The sequence below is a fragment of the Triturus cristatus genome, chromosome 1_1 (assembly GCF_964204655.1).
Source record: "Triturus cristatus chromosome 1_1, aTriCri1.1, whole genome shotgun sequence".
NCBI lineage: Eukaryota > Metazoa > Chordata > Amphibia > Caudata > Salamandridae > Triturus > Triturus cristatus.
In genome coordinates this window covers 423594131-423613136 of record NC_140579.1, presented here as the reverse complement: position 1 = coordinate 423613136, position 19006 = coordinate 423594131, and the positions used below count along the sequence as shown (strand labels likewise).

Below are 19006 nucleotides of genomic sequence, written 5' to 3'. Positions count from 1 at the left end.
CAGTCAGGTATCCCTCCAGCTCGTTCGTCCGTAGCAGTGACCCCGTGACAATTCCCCCCCCTAGGTGTGCCCCGATCGGGGGAACAAGGGAACCGGAGGAGGAATATAGGGATTGCGTCTCTGGCATATTTGGCACTCTTGGCAGTATTTCTGTATTTGAGCGTACACCCCCAGCCAAAAAAAAATGTTGTAAAATGGCCTGACCAGTTTTTTCTGCCCCGGAATGCCCCGCCAAAAGATGAGCATGGGCAAAGAACAGAATTTGGTCTCTGAACCCTACGGGAACCAACAGTTGGGGAATGGCGTTAGGTTTGGCTAGGCGGTAGAGGAGACCGTTTTGTTCCAGGAAGGTAGGATAGGTACGAGCCCCTGCATCCTGTTGGTCTCGGGCTTTTTGCCAAGCATGCGTGAGACTGGCATCGTTCAACTGGGCCAGCCGAAAGTGATTGTCCCTAGCCCAGGGTTCAGGTGTAAGACACACGTTACATTTTGTGGGGTTTATAGCAGCCTGTAAAAGGGGGGTAAAGGACGGGGTGTCAATCCCTATAATTAGTGATTCGGGGAGATCTTCTACCACTACCTCTGACTGTATACGGTCATCGTCCCCCAGGGTAATCCTAGCCAATGGGTATTCTCATACGTCCCCATGTATACATCGTATACGTACTGTCTTCCCTGGTAAAAGCCAAGAAGGTGCTATCAGTTCCCGCTTTATGACAGAATGCCTGCATCCCGAGTCAAGAAGAGCCCTTACACTTCTGCCATTGAGACTCACACTTACGTAGAATATGGGGCCTGTTTCCTGGGCGGACAGGACAGAGCGGGGTGCATAGCCGATATCCATGGGTTCGTCTTCTTTCTCTCTTTTCTTGCGACAGAACCGTGCAATGTGTCCCCACTCTCCACAGTCGTAACACTGGGGGGACGAGTAAGCAGGGTTCTCGGGTCGGGAGAAACGGGGTCGGTTTCCCTCTGGTGGGGAGCGTAGGGTCTTCCTTTCAAGTTTCACAGGGGCCGGAGGACGGTTGTGTTTCTCTGGTTCTTTTATAGGTGGTCGACCCTGGGCCCTGGAATAAGCAGTTGCCATTTCAATAGCTTGTTCCAATGACAGACCGGCGTGTTGTTTTAACCACCGTTGAGTGGCATATGGGAGAGCCTCCAGAAACTGTTCTAAATAGATTTTATTCATGACCTCGTCCATATTACCCTCATGCGGTTTAAGCCAGAGGTCAGCGGCTCCCTTTAATTTGAAGAACAAAGTTTTTGGCAGATGACCCGTAGCTCCTCGCTCCTGTCTGAACTTCAGGCGGTGTGTCTCGATATCCACACCCAAGCGATCCAGCACATATTGTTTTACCACCGTATAGGTGGATGTCCCGTCTTGGTTGATTGTCTGGTATGCTGCCTGGGCTTCTCCCGTTAGGAGGGGGGCGAGATAAAATGGCCACCGTTCAGCCGGCCAGGCACTGGCCCTCACGGCTCTTTCAAAATTCAGGAAAAATGCCACGGTTCCAGGGGGGTTGCTCGCTCTTCCTTGTCCCAACGCGACCAGGAGTTGGGCATGTCCCTTGGCCAATTATTCTAAACTGTCAGCTTGGTTCTGGATTGCCGACGTAAAGACTGCACGGTCTGCCTCCGCCTGACTGGAGGATTTTTCCACCGCCCACTCGAGTTTAGCCTGGCCCTCCTCCATCCTGTTTCGGATGCCGGTTCCCCAAGGCTCCTATCTGGCTCGCCACTTGTGGAGGATGGTATGGAGGGGGGGGGGGGGGTTGGAAGCAAACACCGTGACTCGTTAATGGATTGAGTAATCGGGTTTTATTGAGTTCAAACGCCTTTCTTTCTCTCTAGAAGGGTTGCGGATGTTGCAGGGTCGTCTGGCTTGTGGAAGTCCGGGTCAAGGGTTCCACCGTAGGGACCGTCTCCTCGTCCGTCCGTTGCCCAGGGAAGAAACACACAGGGACACAAAGGTAAGTAGGCTTGAAGGGGCCGTAGGCGTTTTGTGGGGGAAAGGATTGTGAGGGATCACCGGGGCTACCACCAACTGCCGTGTCTCACTTAACACAAAAAAATAACGTGAAGTTCCTAGGCACAGAGGTGTGGTTGTGGGGTGAGGGCTGTTAACCAAAAAGAACACACAACACTCAGGCTCCCCGCGTCTCCGTGACCTCCCTCGTACTAATCACCCCGTCCCTCCCCGTGAGTGTGAAAGGCTCAAGATACGATCACGTACCTTTCCCAGCCACGCTCCTCCAGGAATGTGGCGGGCGAGTAGCGTATCCGTTGGCCTCCTGGCTCCGTCGGCGACGCACCTCGGATTCCGCTCTCCCCTTCAGTCATGGTCTCTCACTCTCCGCTGCTTTCTCGCTCCTGCTCCGTCTCCTTCTCTCTGCTCTCGCTGCTCCCTCCGGCTTTTGCGCTCTCCTCTTCTTCCGGGTTCCCCTTACGAGGGCTCGGTGTATCTGATTGGGCGGCGGCCTCTGACGTACTTTTTGTCGACTCCTCCCCGAGGGATTCTCTGGTTGGATTAAAGGGACCGTACGAGTCCTGTGGCCAGGGCGGAAAGGAACAGTCAGGTATCCCTCCAGCTCGTTCGTCCGTAGCAGTGACCCCGTGACAAGGACACACCGGGATTTCGCAGGAGCAGGTTCGAGGGGAGACAGGCCGGTAGGGCTGGGGCCAAGTCAGTGGGCGTCTTCCTCTTGTTAGCTGACTGCACGGCTGTTCGGTCCTTCTTCTTTTCTTCTTGTTGTAAGGCTGGATCTGAGGAAGCAAGGTTCAGGGTGCCCCTAACAACTAGATTTAGGGGCTTTACAGGTAGTTAAGGGCAGGGACCAAAGGGTCCCTTCCATGGGGTGGGTACATCCGCTATCGTGCCACCCTCCAGTGGGAGGGGAGCAGGAGCCTGTCCCTGGTTAGCTGGGTCCCCCCATCCTCAAGATGGCGGGGACTCAGTTGTGCTTCACCTCGCCTCCCCCATCTGAGGGGTGGAGTTGGCAGAGGTGGGCACACCTCTTTCCCTCACTTGTTTTTCCCCGCAGGCTCTTCCGCGCAAAGTGGGGGGTAGAACCAGTAGGGACCAGTTGCTGAAAGCAGCAAATGGTCTGGGTAGGCTCACAAAGGCGGCATGCCTTTGAAGCTTCCCCTTCGTGAACCATGCCCATCCTGGGGGTGGAGGCTGGGCACCTCGTCCCAGGATGTGCATTGTTTCAGGCCCCCGAGAGCAGCAGGCTCTCGACCCAGGGGTTCAGAAACATGTCTGTTGGTGGCAGCCTAAGCAGCCACTCAGTCAGGTCACTAGAAGTTGGTAGAGTTTCAGGGGGCATCTCTAAGATGCCCTCTGTGGTGCATTTTACATTAAATCCCACACCGGCATCAGTGTGGGTTTAATGTGCTGAGAAGTTTGATACCAAACTTCTCAGTCTTCAGTGTAGCCATTATGGTATTGTGGAGTTCGTAATGACAAACTCCCAGCACCATATACTCTTATTGGCAGCACTGCACTTACAATGTCCAATAATAGACTTGGGCACTGTAGTGGTAGAGGGCTTATGCACCTGTTCCCTCACCACTGGTATAGTGCACCTTGCCAGAGGGGTGACTGATCTATGGCAGGACAGTGGTTTGTGGGCATGGCACACAGAGATGTGTGCCATGTCGACTCTTCACTTTGTTTTGCACCAAGACACGCAGCCTGCAAAGGCAGAGTGTGTCAGGGTACTGTAGTGAAGACAAGATTTAGCCTGCACACATTGCTATGTTAGCATAAGCGTTTTAGATGTTAACGCCATCTTGCAACTTTGCTGCTTTTGCACACGACACTACAGGTAGCTGTTATTATAAGTAAAAGTGCTTGCTTGCTTTTTCGTCACATGAGAACGGTCTGTTTTTCACATCCCTAGACTTACACAGCGACCTTAGTCTGAACACTGTGTGCAGAAACCGTCAAGGTCAAATAACAACGTATGCTGTTGAATTCAGGTTGATCGGCCCACGCTCTAGACACAACAAGCACACAGCTGCAAATATCTGAAACTCAGGTGCCTTTAATATTTCATTGCATGCATGATGCTGGCACTCTTGGAGAAAACCTTTCCAGACACAGAGAGCAGTGCTGATCCTGTGATGTGATTCACCTAAGCTGATCTTGGAGGTATGGGGTTCCCTATTCAAGCCTCGAGACCTTCTATTATTATTATAAAACTAGCTTATAGCCAGGGGAGGGTGGTACACAAGGTATTATAGGACCTGTTTCCACTATCAATATAATATGATTTCTCAGTTTGTGTTTTATGGAATTGGAACAATGCTGATGGTTTTATTTCTAATCATTTGTTTGCTCATGTTAGCCAAAATACTGCATCTTAGAGAACGTAGTTAAAAATAAACATTTTAAACTTTTCCGTGTCTCTGATTACTCACGTTGTGGACTGATATGAGAATAAATACGAAAAGGTGTTCCTGATTCCCACCATTCCTGAGAGTAACCTAAGTCGCTTGTTCGTGGTTGTCTAATCATTGGTAGCTTCGCTGTAGTACGGAGAACGAATGAGACACTGATGCTAGTCGGATAGGGGTTCTGGGTACTAAGGTGAGTTTTTGGTACACCACAATTCACTGAGGTCCTGGTTTCCTGCGCATAGTTCTGCGCATGAGCAGAATTCCCGCAACAGTACAGGACCTCTAAGGGTGGCATAATAAGTGCTGTAGCCCTTAGAGGCCTTCTCTGGTCACAGAGCCCTGGGTACCTGTGGTACCATTTACCAGGGGGTGACATGCGTCCAGAGATGCCAATTGGGTTTAGGCTTCAATGCAATTTTAGGGAAGGAACATAGGCCCTGGGTACCTGATTAGCAGGAGCCCAGGGCACACTCAGTCAAAGAACATCAGCAATTCAGCAAAAAGTGGGGGCATACCATGCAAGAAAGAGGGCACTTTCTTACAATACTTTACAGTAGTAAATGTTGATTGTTAAACAGTTTAATTGCAATTGTAAATGTACTATGGTTTGACTTACAGTATTGTTTCAGAGAAATGCAATCACTTGTAAATACAGTATATAGACTTGAATGGGATTTTCAGTAAAATAGCAGGCAAGTTACTTTTGGATTACTTTTCTTACTCTGTGCTGTATGCCTGGATGCAGCACTGGGACATTTCCTGTAAACAGGTGAGTAAAAGCATTTTGTTAAATCGTACTATTTTAAAAGAATTTTTTAGGTTTCAAAACGCCACACTTCGAAACTTTTTCAGGGAAAAGTGTCAATGTTATCCTAAGGAGGAAAATATGGTTATCAGTTTTTAGGTAAGTATTCGGTAGTGGGAGTTAAGGTTCTCGGGGACACTCAGGGGTCCCCCATGGTCAGTGATGCACTCTTGTTACACCCTCAGCGGCACTAGGGCGGCCAAGTGCAGAGTGTTGAGGCCCAAAGTTTCCAATGGGGGATAGGGGGCCTCCAGGTGGTGGCTGCTGGCAAGCAGGCCACTGGGTTATGGGAGCAAAGCTCCTGGACTTTAGCTCAGGGCAAATGGGGAAACAAATTAGCACCAAAGGTGCACCCTCAGCGGCACTTGGGTGGCCTGGTGCAGGTTGCTGTTCTGACGTTGGATGCCCTGTTGTTTCCAATGGAGAATCTCCGGTTTGCAAAAGCACTGCAGGCAGGGACACGAAGGACTTCTGAGTGCGACCACCCCTTCGAGAGGTAACTTGGGAAGTTAGGGGTTGGTTAGGCACCATTGGTTTGGGCACAAAAGGCCGTGGGGCGTCGGGTGCATGGGTGCCTTTTGGGGTCGGATCTACTTAACTCCTGGTCGCGGTTAGGTGGGGCCTTCTGGATTTAAACTGCAGGCGTCGGCTGGCGGCTTGAGGCAGGTCAGGGGTTATCGGATCTCGGTTCAGGATAGTTGGGGTGACCTCCTCGCGGTGTTTGCCCACTCGAGCTCCGGCCGTGGACGGCGGGTGCAGAGTGGGGCGGATTCGCAGTTTCCGGCTGGTGCCAGAGGTTGTAGTTGAACAAATCTGGTGTTCACGGGAGAAGCAGCCTTTGGAAGTGAAGGCAGGTAGGTCCTCTGAAGTTTTTGAGGTTGCTGGCTGCAGGACACACTGGGATTTCACAGGAGCAGGTTCGAGTGGGAGACAGGCCGGTGGGGCTGGGGCTGGGGCCAAGTCAGTGGGCGTCTTCCTCTTGTTAGCTGCTACACGGCTGTTCGGTCCTTCTTTTCTTCTTCTCTGGATCTGAGGAAGCAAGGTTCAGGGGTGCTCCTTTGTACCCTCTTCTATATATTGCAGAATGTGGCACCGGAGCTGCCGTTATCGGGAGTCTTCCAGGATGCCACTAAAGCATTCGATTCGGTCGAATGGGATTATCTCTATGGGGTACTGCAGCGCATGGGGTTTTCTGCCCTATTTCTGTCCTGGATACAACTGCTATATCAGCTGCCAACGGCGAGAGTGTTAATTAATGGTCACCTGTCCAACGCATTTCCCATAACCCGGGGAACGTGGCAGGGATGCCCCCTCTCACCCCTACTCTTCGCGCTAGCCATCGAACCTTTGGTGTAAAAATTGAGGCACCACCACCAAGACAGGGCTCTTAGATGTAACCTGTGACAAATCCTCATATCCTTATATGCGGATGATATAACGCTGTATGTGAGGCATCCACAGGATAACTTAAACCCTCTACTGAGAGAATTCATAGTGTCTGGTAAGCTTTCTGGGATACACATCAATTGGAAGAAGTCTCAAATATTGCCCTTGACCTCTGCAGCCTCGCGTTTCCCCTTGGACTTTCCACTGGAGTGGTGTGATTCGGACCTACGCTATCTTGGGGTAGTAATAACTAGAGACAGAGAGGAGTTGATGCGCCTCAATTATGGGACTGCGATACATCGGATCACGGAAAATGTCACCCAAAGGATCTCCTTACCGTTGACCCTTGCAGGACGTGCGGCATTGATTAAAATGGTGGTTTTGCCACAAATATCATACCTTTTTAAAAATATTCCATATCATCCCGGGCGACACTTCTTTCAAACACTTCAGTTCGAAATGACTAGGCTGATATGGGGGGGGGGGGGGGGCGGGGGGGGGGCAAACAACCTCGATGGAAATGGAGGGTACTCATCCAGCCATATGCTCAGGGAGGTTTCGATGTGCCAGATTTTGAGCTTTATTATGTATGTGCACAGGCTCACTATGCGTTCTACTGGTTCTATCCCCCTAGATATATGCCACAAATCGCAGCTGAGCACTGGTTGGTGGATCCTAGCCCCTTAAGTGGCATGCTGAACGCGAATCCCCGCACACGCGACATAGCCTACCACGATCACATGCACAGCAGATGCCTGGCGTTGCATTCTGTCTCTCCTTCAAAGCCAGATGTTATACTCACCGCTCCTCCCACTCTCCGATCACCCGCGTATGCCACTGCTACAAGAAACAGGGTTCCACAAACTATGTGAACGCACTAACATCACCACATGGGGTGACCTCTACCAAAATGGGACATTTCGCACTTCTGACAGCCTTTTTCAAGGGTTACAACCAACTTCACTGGATATATTTCTTTACGTCAGACTACGCCAGGGAGTGTGATCTATCACCCCAGAATTTCCTCAGGAACCCCCAACATTTACCCCTTTGCACATGCTGATACGCGCCACATCACCGGGACACCTGGTATCCGTGATTTATCACAATATACGCACACAGCAGACGGCATCCTCTAGTTCTTCTCGCACTAAGTGGCATCAGGAGTTGGGACATGAGATAACTGATGACCAATGGTTATGAAGCTGCCTCCAAACGAACAGATCTCTGCCAGTTCTATACTTCGCGTCACACACTCCAAGTTTCTGCAACGCCTATATTACACCCCGGCTAAAATGTTTCAATTCAATTTGAGAACCACAGATAGTTGTGATAGGTGTGGCAGCCCAGGGGCTGACTTTTTACACTTGGCCTGGGAGAGTCACAGAATTAGTGAATACTGGGCCCAAATATTCGATGCCCTACGCCAGATGGCTCCCATTACTCTAGAGTGCACACCATTGATAGCGCTGTTGGGCTATACTAAACTTATCCCAAAGCCCTATCGCAAATTCCTTGATATAGCATTATTATTAGCCAAGCATAGAGTAGCCTGCCGCTGGGGTAGAGGGCGAGCGCCGAAGTTCAAGGAATGGCTGGACGATTTAGTATATTGCCAAGACCAATTGATTCTGTATGCTGAAACATTGCCCAGAGCCTCGAAACCAAGAAACATATGGAATCCCCTACAGAGCTACATTCTTGCTCGATCTGCCGAGTACTTGCCTGATGAATCGGAGATATTGGAACAGTAAAGACCTTTACATATCAGGCACGTCACGCATGGGACACTCAAGCAGACCTAACATTATGGTATGTGTAATATTGCCCCGATGACGCTTTTGTACTGTGTATGGTGTTTCCCGATCCACTAGCGCTTATGTTAAGGTCTCCCCACCGTCATCGTTTCCCCAAATGCTACCCTGCCTATGGCACTAGGTCTAATGTTTTTCATGTTCAGTGGACATCTAGCTAGTTATAGAAAGTAATGAATATACCTGCATGGGTCGCAGGCCTCCTGTTCAAGGACACTGTACGGTATAGCATAAGTACATTTTTTGTGACATTGCCATTGATTGTATTTCCACTTACCATGTCTGCTGAATGTCATTGAGAATCTTTTTTTTTTCTTCTTGTCATTGTTTTGTATTGATGGAAAAACAATAAAAATAAATGGTAATTTTTTTTTTAAAGCTTCGGGGGTGCCCCTAAATACTAGATTTAGGGGCGTTACAGGTAGGTAAAAGGCAGGGACCAATGGGTCCCTTCCCTCGGGTGGATACACTCCCTATTATGCCACCCTCCAGCGGGAGGGGGGCATGTGCCTGTCCCTGGTTGGCTGACTCCCCCCATCTTCAAGATGGCGTGGACTGAGAGTTGTGCTTCACCTCCCCTCCCCAATCTGAGGGGTGGAGTTGGCAGAGATGGGCACACCTCTCTTCCTCACTTGTTTTTCCCGCCGGTTCTCCTGCAGCAAAGTGGGGGTCAGAACCAGTGAGTTGCCGAAAGCAGCAATTGGATTGGGGAAGCTCACAAAGGCAGCCAGCCTTTGAAGCTTCCCCTTCGTGGACCCTGCCCATCCTGGGGCAGGAGGCTTGGCACCTCGTCCCAGGATGTGCATTGTTTCAGGCCCCAGAGAGCAGCAGGCTCTCGACCCAGGGGTCCAGAAACATGTCTGGTGGTGGCAGCTGAAAGCAGCCACTCAGCCTGGATACTAGTGCTGGGTTAGTTTTCAGGGTGGCATCTCTGAGATGCCCAATGTGTGCATTTTTCATCAAATCCCACACTGGCATCAGTGTTGGTTTTATGTGCTGAGAAGTTTGATACCAAACTTCTCAGCTTTCAGTGTAGCCATTGTGGTGGTGTGGAGTTCGTAATGACAAACTCCCAGCACCATATACTCTTAATGGCAGCACTGCACTTACAATGTCTAAGAATGGACTTAGACACTGTAGGGGTACAGGGCTCATGTACCTGTTCCATCAACACTGGTATAGTGCACCCAACTAGAGGGGTGACTGCTCTATGCCAGGGCAGTGTGTTGTAGGCACGGCACACAGGGATGTGTGCCATGTCGACTCTTATCTGTTCTGCACCAAGACACGCAGCCTGCAAAGGCAGTGTGTGTGTGTCAGGGTACAGGACCTCTAAGGGTGACACAGTAAGTGCTGCAGACCTTAGAGGCCTTCTCTGGTCACAGTGCCCTGGGTACCTGTGGTACCATTTACCAGGGGCTGACCTGTGGCCAGAGATGCCAATTGGGTTTAGGCTATAATGCAGCTTTAGGGAAATAAAGGCCCTGGGTACCTGATTAGCAGGAGCACAGGGCACACTCAGTCAAAGTACATCAGCAATTCAGCAAAAAGGGGGGGCAACCATGCAGAAAGAATGCACTTTCTCACAGACTGGAACCCCTGATCTGCGCAGATGAGCTGCGACAACCGCCATCACTTTCGTCAACACCCGAGGGGGAAAATAAGCGTCCTGCAAGTCCAAAGCTACCATCCAATCTGCAGGAACGAGGGCAGACAAGACCTGAGCGAGCGTCAACATTTTGAACTTCTCCTTCTGGAGGAAGAGGTTGACGTTCCTGAGATCCAAGATAGGACGCAGGCCTTGGTCCTTCTTGGGCACCAGAATGTAGTGGGAATAGCAACCACGACCTACTTCTGGGGCAGGAAGCACTTGATGGCCCCCTTGGCCAAGAGTGCCGAAACTTACTGTTAGAGAAGGGCAAGGTGATCCTCCAACATGCGATTGTACCGAGGTGGCACGGAAGGAGGGGTAGGTTCGAAGGGGAGGGAGTAGCCCCTTCAGACTATCTCCAGAACCCACGTGATGGTTCACTAGTGAGGGAGGTGATGGCAGATCCTGCCGCCCACTGGTGTTTGGTGGCCCTGGAAGGTCGGACTAGGAGGGTTTGGAGGCTGATGCAGAGGGGGCTGCGGTGGACTGGCTTGCCCGCTTGCCCCCAGAACCATGCCAGTGGTTCCCATGATGCTGGGCGCACTGGGGCTGAAGAGCCTGCACCGGCCTGTGGCTCTGGGCGTGACGTAGTGGGGCACCCCTTCAGTAGCCACGAAAGGGGCGAAAGGCAGACTGCGCAGGGTGGCTGGTGGAGAGGCCCAAGGACCTGGCCGTAGCCCGAGAGTCCCTAAAGCGCTCTAGTGCGCTGTCGCCTTGTCGCCAAAAAGGCGACGGCCATGAAAGGGCATGTCCATAAGGGTGGATTGGACATCCCCAGAAAAGCCAGTCGACCTCAGCCAGGCGTAGCGTCGAAGGGTCACTGATGTGGGAATCGTCCTGCCAAGTGCGTCGGCGGTATCCAACCCACAGCGGATGGTAAACTAAGCTGCGTCTCTTATTTCGGCAACTGCACAGGAGAGCACGGCCCAGGCCTCCTCCGGGCACTGAGGCAGCACTTGGGCCACCATATCCCACACAGAGTGGGAATAACGGCCCAACAGACATGCGGTGTTTACCGACCTCAGTCCCAAGCTGGAGGAAGAAAACATCTTCTTCCAAAGTTGGACCAGCCTTTTGGATTCCCTATCAGGTGGAGCGGTAGGGAAGTCGCCTTTGGATGTAGAGACGTGGACCACCAAGCTCTCCGGGGTCGGGTGTTGGGAGAGGAAAGTGGGGTCACCCGGGGCCAGGCGGTGGCGTTGGGCAATCATCCTGTCCACAGGAGCCCCTGTGTTGGGCCTGGACCAAGTGCCCAAAAGGATGTCCGTGAGGGCCTCATTAAAGGGGCTTCGAAGAGCTCACTGCCGGTTGAAGGACCTCTGTCTCCATAGCCATGGTAGGAGGAGACAACATCCCTTGATCTTTGCCTGTGACCTGAGAGGACGCTTTGCAGCACACGAGGGGAAGCAGCGACGAGGCTATTCCTACGGGACTGCGAGGCCCAGGGTGCACACCTACAACTTTTCCTAGCACACCTGGCTCCTCTTCCCGGCTCCGCCTCAATTTCCTTACCAACCCCCACGCCTCGCGGCCCCCGCTTCGCGGGAGCCGCTCGCAGGCATAGACTATTTAAATCAGCAGCTGTGGGACAGAATCGGGTCCGTTGATCTTTGCCTGTGACCTGAGAGGACGCTTTGCAGCACACGAGGGGAAGCAGCGACGAGGCTATTCCTACGGGACTGCGAGGCCCAGGGTGCACACCTACAACTTTTCCTAGCACACCTGGCTCCTCTTCCCGGCTCCGCCTCAATTTCCTTACCAACCCCCACGCCTCGCGGCCCCCGCTTCGCGGGAGTCGCTCGCAGGCATAGACTATTTAAATCAGCAGCTGTGGGACAGAATCGGGTCAGTTGATCTTTGCCTGTGACCTGAGAGGACGCTTTGCAGCACACGAGGGGAAGCAGCGACGAGGCTATTCCTACGGGACTGCGAGGCCCAGGGTGCACACCTACAACTTTTCCTAGCACACCTGGCTCCTCTTCCCGGCTCCGCCTCTATTTCCTTACCAACCCCCACACCTCGCGGCCCCCGCTTCGCGGGAGCCGCTCGCAGGCATAGACTATTTAAATCAGCAGCTGTGGGACAGAATCGGGTCCGTTGATCTTTGCCTGTGACCTGAGAGGACGCTTTGCAGCACACAAGGGGAAGCAGCGACGAGGCTATTCCTACGGGACTGCGAGGCCCAGGGTGCACACCTACTACTTTTCCTAGCACACCTGGCTCCTCTTCCCGGCTCCGCCCCCTCTTCGATCCTCCATCTACTTCAAGGCTCACGCCCACACGCGCTAGCGGTACGCGCGCGGGACACAGCCCGGGGCGAAGACCGGGCAAAGAGCGGGCCGTTTGTTGCCGTTTGTGGCCGGGACGGGCCACCCCTCTAAGGCTGATTGTTGTTTGAGTACAACGGACACTTAAACCGCCATTCACGAACTGGGCTGGTAATTGACTACTTTTATTGTTCTGCCTTTTAATTGTTCAGTTTTACAAGTTACGGCGGGCATTTTGAATAGTTTGTTTATCTTGGGTTGTAGAACATCGATATAGGCTATATTCCCCTCCTCTCCCACGAAGATGACATCACTAAGATCTGGCAGGAAGTTTGTTCAGGGCACTACCGGGGGTTGTGTTTCGGGGACCCTTGATAATTTTATTACCAGAGCAACACGGGTCCTCGAACACGAAATCACACTAACTGAAAAACGTCTGTCCCTTGAATTATCGGCCAAAAGATCATCTCTTGGCAACATTATGGCAGCCACTTCCCCAGTCAGCAGGCAACTTCCATCGGCTTCTGATTTATTACCAAGTAAGACGCCTGGGACGTCGATCATCCCACCACCTAGCCCACTGGACGACACTCCTGATACCCCAACCATTTATGAAGCCTGTGGCTTTTCCTCAGATCGTAGCGTCACTTCCCCTCTGCCTCCCTCTGATCAATCTTGCACTGCCATACCGTCTCCGGTTAGCAAGTCTCAGCATAATAAAGGGCCAAGAAAGCGTGTGGGAGCACCTCTTAGGGGTAAACGTCCCAAAGTCCCCAAAAAATCCAAACGTGCTAAACCATGTCCTGATCCTCCTTTGCACTCAACACTCAGCCCCCCCTCCACTGCAGGGTGCCAGCTCCCCCCCCAATCCTCAATCACTCTGCCCAATGCTAATCCTCCTCAGCTCTGCTCTCTTGAACTCCTGGAGCAGTCTCTCAAATCGCTTCTTCTACCCTTCTATGAGAGAGTTAAGCAACTCTCTATTTCCCTAGGGAAATTAGAGACTATGGTGCTTACTAATTTTACTGTAGAAATCAATAGTGCCTCCCGTTGTTCCCAACATATTACCCACCCGGCCCACTACCATCAAAACCGGGCCACTTCCCAATGATCCCACTCCTTTGATTAGTGCCTCTTCCCTCCCATCTGCCCACAATGAACAAGTCATGGCAGTTTCCCACCCGTCTGCTAGCGCTGTCCCGTCTTCCCAATTAGCTAGTAATAAGAGTAACCATGTAACTAGACAGCACTTGGCAGAGGGTGCGGGCTCATACTCACAACTCCCCCATATCAATCTTCCCCGTGAGTCCAAGCCCTACACAGTTGTACTGGTTGGTGTCCCAAGGCTCCCCGTGGACAAGTCTGAGTCGCACGATGAGCTGAAGAATAAAGTGACCCACTGGTTGAACTGCAATAGGCCTTTGCCTCCCAGAACATGTGCTGAAATACTAATGGTACGTAGGGTGTGTTGGTTGGGCTCCGGGGTAAAGAAAGCTGAGGGCGATTGTGTACTTATCAATTTCCGAGATCCCAGGGCAGTGAGCCACATTTGCTCTCTTCCAAATTTTTTGAGTGCCACTGGTATCCAGACCGTTGACTTGTCCTATTTTTACCCCTGCATCTCTAATGATACTTTGTGCCCCCAGTCTACTGGTTGGGAAAGGGTCTCCAGGGGACTTTGCCGCCCGCCCATTCTGGACTTTCATCTCCCCCAGCAGAACCATTATGCTCCCTTGAATTCTTTGGAGGGGATTGATTGACTGCCATTAACTCAGACGAACTCGGGGATCGCGAGTACATTCTCTGTGATCCCCGCCCACTTAACTAGTCCAGGGCTGGGTAGCTGGGGCGGGACTGCGGGGCCACATCGGGGTTTGGGTGCCTTACACTCTAACATTGTATGTGTTGATTCAAATGCGTTTCATATTAACTCTGCCCTCCCCCTCCCAGTCTTGGATGGTCAGAACCCTATCCCGGCTACAAACCCAGTGACTCGCATTCCGTCCCTTCCCGAGACGATAACCCGCACTCTTGTCCCACCTATTGCTAGCCCATCAATACCTCACTTTGATTCCTGCCCACTAGAGCTAGTATGTGGAGATGTCGATACCATCGCGGTCCGAGGCCCACTTCATGCTCCACAGCTGGCTGGTTCGCCCTGTTCTCCCCTCCTGAAAATGGCTTCTTGGAACATTGCGGGATTACGTAGTAAAATTGTAATGGAGGAATGGTCCGCCTGGGCATCCACCCATGATATTCTGGTTTTCCAGGAAACGTGGGCGGTGGACCCTATTTTCTTTTCTGGCTTTGTCAATTTTTACAAAGCGGCTATTGGTGGGGCAAGGGGCCGTCCTTCAGGCGGTCTCTGCATTTGGGTTAGACAAAGTTTAAAGTATAATATTACTGAGGTAAAAATCGATAGCCCCGACATATTGATCATTTTGTTACAACTCAAACATGAATCAGACATATTGATCATCAATGTATATAGCAGGGGACTCCCAGGAGGTAAAGGTTCTAACACTTTTTGGCAACTAGATGGGTTCCTGGAAACTGTTAATCCATGTACAAACATGGTAATAGTGGGGGATTTTAATTGCTGTTTTGAGCCCTTGCTCTTTGCATGGGATTCATTAACAATGGAAGTGGATGCAACGATGAATATCCCTCCCCTCGACCTCCCGCCCATCAAGAAGTGGTCTGAATCAGCTATCCAGTGGATGTCTCTGTGTATGGAGCGAGGCTTTAGGGCAGCGAATGGCCGTACTCCATCGGATAAGTCTGGTAAGGTCACTTTTTCTGATGGTCGACGCAGTAGTAGAATTGACTACGCCCTGATTAAAGTCGAGTTCTGGCCTACATTAAGTGACATGGTGATCCAGGACATGCCCGAGAGTGACCACAACCCTCTAGTTTTAAACTTTTTGTTCTGCATTGACCGCAGAAATAATCCCTCTGAGATTGTCACAGCTGACGCCCTACTAACCAACAATACACGGAGAGTGCGCTGGGAAAAGGTAGCTCTGGACAGCGCCACATTAACAACGATCAGTTCTAAAGTTTCGTGTGCAGTTGCAGACCTCCAGATTCTTCAGAGTAGAGAGGATTATGATGTTGGTGAGACCTCATCCATCCATGACACCCTATTCCTAGATCTTAAGTCTCTGTTTACTAAACCCTGTACGGCCAAGAGACCTCATACTCCCAAGACCAACTCATGGTATAACAAAGCCTGTCGCGAGTCTTACAGCAAATTGAAGTTCGCCATTAAATCTAAAAACCCGGCGACTATTAGACTTGCAAGGAAAAATTATAGCTTAGTTAAAATCAAGGCTAAAAAAGCATGGGATAATGATCACTGGAATGATCTCTTGGATGCCAGCTATCATAAAAATCTGACCCTGTTCTGGCATATTGTGAAATGGGGCAATACTCTATGTTTGCAGACCCCCACAAATCACGTACCTCCCGACACTTGGGTCACTCACTTCGAACTGCAGTTTTCGGATTTGACTTCGAATGAGGTGACCGTTCCCATATTATCTCAGACCACGTATCCCCTATTGAACCTCAAATTTGTCTGCAAAGAAGTAGAGTTGGCCTTATCCAGGGTTCCAAGTGGAAAGGCTCCAGGTATAGACTGCGCCCCCGCAGACCAGTTCAAATCAGACCGTGCAAATTGGGTACCCTACATCGCTCTTCTGGCCACTGCAATAGCAAAGGGGGCCGGCATCCCTGAATCGTGGAGGGGCACGGAGATCTTGCCGATCTTCAAGAAGGGCGATCGTTCTTCCCAGAGCTTAATTGACTCTGTTCAAAAAATTATAGCAAGGATGATCCTGGCCAGAATAGAGTCATGGATAGAACAGGAGAATATTATCTCGCCCCTCCAGGCTGGTTTTAGACCCTGCACTAGTACCATCGATCAGGCGTTCAAGTTTCAATTGATCATCTGGAAAACAGTTTGTCTGCGGTGGTACTTTGTATGCCGCCTTTGTTGACCTTCGGTCGGCATTCAACCTGGTTAACAGGTCCAAACTTTGGGCGGTCCTAGCAGAGTTAGGTATGCCCGCCGATCTTCTGCATATTGTAATCAGGTTGCACGAAAAAAAATTCGCCATAGTTCGTTGGGGGAAGCAAGGACAGGTCACCGACAGATTTAACTTCAATAGGGGTGTCAGGCAAGGGTGCGTCCTTGCACCAACCCTGTTTTTGTTATTTATTAACAGTGTTGTGAAGTACTTTTTATCTACTCCTACAGACGCCCCTTCGTTGGGAGGTATAAAAATCCCACTCCTTATGTTTGCCGATGACACTTTGCTTTTATCACAGACTATGTCCGGCTTACAGACGGCTTTGAATGTTTTCTCCAACTTCTGTTCTGACTTCGACTTGTCAGTGAACGTATCAAAAACGAAGTATATGGTTTTCAACAAAGGGAAAGGCACGAAAGGTCAAGTAACTATGAATGATGACATACTTGAACGTACTCAAGTGATGACCTACTTGGGGATCGTTCTTGAAAACAAATTGAGTTGGAAGCCACAAATAGATGTTCTTTCACTCAAATTTGCCCAACTTTCGGGGTGTCTAGTTAAAGAACACAAACAATCCCAGACGAAAACAATACGTCCTGTTATTAAAATTTATAATGCTAGGATCAATTCAGCAATCCTTTATGGTGCTGAACTCTGGGGTTTTTCTGATCTTTCCCCACTGGTTAAAGCCCAACATAAATTTCTAAGGCTTCTAACGGGCCTCCCTAGCTCGACACCTCTGAAACCGCTTATGCTGGATCTTGGCTGTCACTCCTTTGACGACATTGCCAGGTTCAAGCCACTGTCCTTTTGGAGGAGATTATGGACAGTTCCGGAACTAGAGCCCTACGCCAAGGCATTCCTGGACGTCCGTTTCATCCTGGGCGCAGGAAATATCTTGTGGTTTAAGCAAGTTAGTTCACACCTAGAATCCATGGGCCTGGGAGCTCTCTGGACTGATCCAGTCTCCAACTCCTTCCTGTAGGAGAGTAGGGTCTGCAATCCTATGATCACCCAGATTTCTTGCTTTTGCTTCATTGGTTTACGACTTTCCCCGGCTGCGGGCCTGCCAATCAGACCCACAGCCTAGCTGTTCTCTCTCGAAATTAACACACATGTACATTAGGTGCATCCACTAATTGGAACTGGGCCGCCTTATCAGTCCCTGTATCAGCATACCACAGGTATCCAGGGCATCGGTGTACCCAGGGCCTACCAGGGGCTGCAGCATGTATTGTGCCACCCCTGGATGGCCGCCCAAATCTGACACAACTGGCTGCACGACAGCTGGGGCAAGGTGGTGTAATCACCCGTTGCTGTAGGTGTAGTATTCCTATACCTAACCCGAAAATGGACGCATGGATTCCTGTCAGTCACTCCTATGGCAGGCCTTATCAATCCTGAAGGCAGAGTGCTGGGAATCATGTGAGATGGTGCTCTGGCGCGAGCCGAGCCCGTCGACGGCTTGCGGAACCAAATCCTAATAGCCGTTCCATGGTGACGCGGGCCAACTCCTTTTAAATGCATTATAACCCTTGCGGTTATTTGCTAACTTTGGCATCGCATCACCCAAACATGTCGAGTAAGGTGTCATACGAATTGGAATACGAACCCCTCGCCAGTTCTGGCGACGGGGTTAGCATTCCACCCTTCTAGAGGGACACGACATGGAAGTAACCTTGAACCCCGGTTAAAGTTGACTCAAGCCTCAGCATCACAAAATGGATGCTGCCACCAGACACAAGTCTGACCTCCTGCTGCTGGGAGACCTTCCAGCGAGGGGAGCTTGGACAAAGGGTTTCCTGTCAAGGGCGGTGTTAGCACCATCCCAGACAGGGTTTGTGTATCCCAGGTAGGCAGGGCTGAAAGGAAGGTGATTGCAAGTGGCACCCCGGTGCTCACTGTGCATAGCCCGGCTCAAACCAGTTTCGGGGGCAACCCTGCCCCTGAGCTGGGGCGAAGCCAGACAAAGGATAGGGGTGTAACCACCCCCCTCCTGGCCCCACCCATAGGTAGGACCTAGTCACGGGCCAGCCCCTTTTCTTAGAATAAAGGTAGGAGCGAGTCCCCTTCCCAAATTGGATAATTCTGAATCTTGAACTACTTTCCACGAAAGGAACTCTTGACTATTTCTGAAGACTCTCCCTTGTGGCTAAGGAGTAGCCACCCTGCACCAGCAGGCACCACCTAAGCGCTTGCGGTTGGCTGTACGTCTCTCCCACGGATCAAGACTGCCCAGCTCGACGAGACCCGGGTTCCCTGCCATCTCTGACCTCTACCTACATCATCAGCCCAGCTGAGATTCGTAGGTGTGACGAGACCTGCGGGACCGGCCATCTTCAGAACCTGCACGACGCTTATCTAGCACGCCCACCGAGGGACCCTCGAGTGAGTGCACCTAGGGTTTGAGAAGCCCTAACCCTGAGCGGCTCCAGCATCGAAGTCTGCCTCCCCAGCATCCACGAGATCTGCGTGAGGGCCCTTCTGCTCCTTACTGCTCACCGCGTTGTCCGACCACTCGCCGACCGGCTTGTGGCCCTCTTCACGACGCACCACGACAGACTTTCATCACTGGTCTGGTTGCTCCAGACTGGCTCTTGCTCCCCTTCCACGGAGGAGTACCTCGGACCCTCCTGGTCCACTCC

General features: G+C 51.2%; 1 protein-coding gene across 1 annotated transcript in view; it reads right to left on the bottom strand.

Annotated features, from left to right (window-relative positions):
• LOC146870353 (serine/threonine-protein kinase tousled-like 2) overlaps positions 1-19006 on the bottom strand; it is a 608416-nt gene that overhangs the window by 260367 nt on the left and 329043 nt on the right. The gene's annotated exons all lie outside the window — the stretch shown is intronic.